Source organism: Patella vulgata, chromosome 6 (assembly GCF_932274485.2).
Source record: "Patella vulgata chromosome 6, xgPatVulg1.2, whole genome shotgun sequence".
In the NCBI taxonomy this organism is placed as follows: Eukaryota; Metazoa; Mollusca; class Gastropoda; family Patellidae; genus Patella; species Patella vulgata.
This window is the reverse complement of record NC_065884.2, coordinates 26,971,540-26,976,539: the sequence shown is the minus strand read 5'-3', so window position 1 is coordinate 26,976,539 and position 5,000 is coordinate 26,971,540.

Below are 5,000 nucleotides of genomic sequence, written 5' to 3'. Positions count from 1 at the left end.
TTTAACTATTTGTAGTTTGTAGAACAAGTCGTCTGCTTGCGACAGACGGTACAGCACGCGATCACGTGACTACAACTCTTACACACCACACATTCTGTAGTAGACAAGCAGGTATAAAATAGGTCACACATAGTAAAAAGATCATACACGTAGTAAGGGGATTAAAATTATCACAGATAAAGATGTAAATATATTATTGCACATATAAAGATGTATATATATCACAGTATATTATCACAGATTATAATTTTAAAAATATAACACAATATATAAATTACCACTATAAATTGTCATCAAAGATTTAAAACAATAAAATAGGTTAAATATGATAAAATAGATATAAAACCACTATATAAGTACATCCAGTAACCAGACAATCAAGTGAAATCGATATTTATTGTATCATCAAGCTGGATATTGATAAAAAATGAGGGTAGAATAAATTTATCGAGGAAAGTTTTACGCTTAAAAAGTTTACGTAAGTAAATAAGTGCATCAGCTAATATACTTTTATACAACTTGATCAAATCACAATGTGATTGGGGTTTGTCTACACACTTGTTACGTCTAATATATATAGTTTGTCTTGCACAGCTTAAAATAATATTTAAAAGTTCCCAGGGGAGGTGTTTATGCCCACTCTGTAAGCCGAATAAAAGGATACATTTAAAATCGTGGTCATTCAGACTAAAGGGTATGATATCAGATAACATATTATGTATTAATTGAATAAAAAATCTTAAGTCTACACAATCATGGAACATGTGAAGAGTAGTCTCCTCTTCCTCTTCACACACTGGGCATAGGTCATTTTCTACTTTTCCTATTTTGTATAATCTAACTTTATTCCAAATGATATTATGTGCTAGTTTAAAGTCCAGTTCATGCATCTTAGGAGACTTATAAAATACATTAACATTTTTCCATGTTATGGACCAGTTCACCTCCAAGTTAAGCTTTTCCCAGAATTTAAGAGAGGTTGGTTCAGTGGCTTTTAGCTTAATAAGTATATCATAGCATACCTTGGAGGTGAGCTGGTCATAACATATATCCTGACCATTTATACTAAAATTGTCATAACCTGTAGGTATAATAAAAGACTGGGTATTTATAATACTTAACCATGATTCTGGAATTGATAGTTTGATAATATTAAAAGTATGAATAATTCTTTCGATATCTACATTGGGGAATTTCTCTAAAATAATATCTAAAATAGAATGTTTTGGGATAAAACCTGGCTTGACATAATATAATATGTCATAAAATCTATTGATACCAGAAGATATAAAATACTTAAAATCTAAAACCTTATTGTGTTGTGATAAAAAACAATTGTTAAAAATAGGCTGTATAGCAATATCATTAATAGTCTTGGGTTCAGGGCGGTGGCTGCTATTTAACTTATCCCATGCTAAAAGGAGGTGTTTATAAAATGGGGGTAGTTTACATACATTTAAAAGTTTTGAATCAATGTGTATCTTAAAAATATCATAGTCCATATAAAAATCACCATAAAAACATAAAAAATAAGACATAGTGGATTTCCATACATTATAATTTTCAGGATTAAAATAATGTTTTAACCACTTAGTGGCAAGAGCATATCCCTTTAACTTTATGTCTACTAATCCTAATCCCCCCTCTGACTTGGGAAGTGTCATCACATGGTATTTAATCTGTGGGGGTTTCCTGCACCATAAAAACTGAATTATTGACTTTATTAAAGTGTTATATACATATTCAGGCATGGGTAGAACAGACATTGTATAATAAAATTTAGATAAAAGAAGTGAATTAATAACTGTAACTTTTCCCAATAAGGTTAAATTCCTTTTAATCCACAGATTTAGTAATATTTGTATTTTATTTAGCTTTAACTCCCAGTTCTTATAATTACATAGATTTAAATTATTCCCCATATAGATACCTAAGATTAAAATAATATCATATACAATATTTACAGGTAGGTTAAGATTAATTGGTTTATTTAGAGCAGTCCCAAGTGGCATTAATTCGGATTTTTCAATATTCATCTTCGCTCCAGACGCGTCACAGTAAACATCTATACATTTAAAAGCATTATTTACGGAGTTGAGGTCACTGACCGTCAGGGTTGTGTCATCAGCATGCTGATATATTAGTGACGTAACTTCTGTGTTTTTAATGGGTATACCTCTAATAGGGCCCTGTTTTATCAGTAAGTTTAGAGGCTCGGAGCACATAATATAACACATGGCTGATAGGGGGCACCCCTGACGGACAGACCTACCTATTGTAAAAAAAGGGGATAAATGCCCATTTACCTTTACAGTACTTCTTATATCCGTATATAAAATTTTAAGCCACGCCCTGAAATTTTCACCGAAGCCGAAGTATTTTAGAACATGTTGCAAGTATTCGAAAGAAAGTCTATCGAATGCCTTTTCTGCGTCTAGTTTTAGCAGATATCCGTCTACTTGCTCTTTCTTTGCGTAATCTATTACGTCACGAATATTTGCAACATTGTCTAAAATACTTCGGCCAGGTACTGCACATGATTGCTCAGGTGAAATAATAAAATCTAAAACTGTTCTAAGTCTAAAAGCAAGGCATCTACATAATATTTTAAGATCAACATTTAATAAAGATATAGGTCTAAAATTTTTAAGATTGTTCTTATCTCCCTTGTCTTTATAAATTAAAGTTAAAACTCCTTTTCTCATAGATCGAGATAAAATATTATTATTAAAAACACAATTTAAAACATCTAAATAAGTACTTCCTAAAATATCCCAAAAATAAATATAAAACTCAGGTGTTAATCCGTCTATACCGGGACTTTTCTTTTTAGCCATAGACATTATACAGTTAGTGAGCTCTTTTAAAGTAATTGGCGCGTCACAGTATTCTTTATCAACATCAGATATAGTGTTAGTAATAGTTTTACACACATTGTTAATACAATCAATATCATCTGGTTGAGTCTGTGTATACAGCTTGCCATAAAAATCCGAACATTCATAGACAATATCTTGTGTGTCATTTATTATAGAGCCATCATCTTTTTGTAATTCTTTAATACAATTATTATTTTGTCGTTGCTTTTCAAGGTTTAAAAAATAGGAAGTATTCCTATCGCCTTCGATTGCATATATACATTTTGATCTTAAAATAGCGCTATCACATTTTTTACTATCATATTCTAAAAGCTGGTTTTCAAGATCGATTATAAAAGATATATCATAATTATTAGAAAGGGAAAGCCGTCTATATTCATTCTGTAGTTTATTTTGAAGTTTATAGTATATACCGCGTTCTCTCTCTTTAAGTTGTTTTGAGTAGCGCCGGGCCGCATCTTTAATTTTATACTTTAAATTGTCCCACCAAATCAAAATGTCAGAAGAATATAGACGACTTTCCTTTTCTTTACGAATTAGGTTTTTAATTAAAACAGTAAAATGATCGTCTTTTAAAAGATTATTATTAAAAATATATATACCCGGGCCTCTTTCACATCCTGTGAAATTTAAGATTAAAGAGATAGGACTGTGATCCGAAATGGATAAGTAAGAAATAAAAACACTAGAAACATGACATATAAAATTACGGGGGATTAGAATATGATCAATGCGACTCATCTTAATTTCGCCCTTTGCTATCATTTTGCGGGTAAACTGCCGTTTGTCTGGGTGCTTATGCCTATAAATGTCACATAAGTTATGCTGTAATATAAAATTTTTAAAGACTAAAACTCCTCTTTTGTCCGTCATCATTCCTTTAGATCTATCTAAAATAGGGTTAAAAACTTCATTAAAATCGCCGGCTAAAATAGACTTATGATCAATAAAAGGCTGTAAAAGGTTAAAATATTCGATGCGATCTAAAACATTGTTTGGTGCATAAATACAAATAATGGAAAAATTAAAATCATCTACACATAAAGAAACTTTCACTGTCCTTCCCTCACTGTCATTTTCGTTGTTTAAAACACACGATTTCAAATCATTTTTAATTAAAATTGCCACCCCTCTTCGCGCACAATCACTAAAATTACTGTAGAAAAGGGGGCCGTCCCATAACTTCTTGACTGTAGGGATAATCTCATCATCCCAGAAAGTTTCTTGTAAACATAAGATATCACAGTTACTTTCATTAAAATTGTTAAAAACATTGGTCATCTTAGTAAAGTTCCTCAGACCGTTGGCATTAAAAGACGTAATTTTCGGCATGGAATTAAAGACGGTAGATATATATAAAAAGGGGGTATAAACGTATAAAATATGGATAAAAAGTGATAAAATTAGTTTATTGGACATTATTAAAACTGTTCTTCTGACTATTACTTGTATCGTTCTTCTTATCAGCACGCGTATTTACACTTTTTAAAACAGATTGAATTGAGGGTTGGCGTACAAGTATGGGTCTCCTATAATATTCTTTATTTTTGTTCGTTTCGTCTGTCGGTGTGTCAATAATTGAATAGTCAGCTAAAGTATTTTTCTCATTTTCATTATCGCTCGAATTGTCGCATCGCGTGGATTCTGCAGGGGAGGTTTTGTCAGGAATATCTATATCATTTATGCTGTTGTTTACATCTGCTAGTTCTGCTTCAGTTCGTTGTTTTTTTATGATCGGTTGGGCCACGCTCGTAACGCTTGAGCTACTCTCTGATGTGTGTTCGCGTTTGTTTTCATTGTCGTCGACATCTATAACACTATCACTGTCATTTACACTAATTTCTTCATTTGTCTCGTAAAAGTTTTCTTCGCATTTACAATTGAAATCGAAATAGTTACATTTGTCACACTTAATACTTTCGCATTTATACGCCATATGGCCTGGTCGTTTACATTTTCTACAAGTAATTTGCGGGCAACTTGATTTTTCATGGTCACACGAAAGACATTTAAAACACACCTTTGTTTGGTTATTATGGAGTACCTTGTACCCTCTTGGCCCGTCCGCACTATCGAAGTTCATGGCCCAAGGGAGCGATTTTACGTTGGGCGGGAACTTAC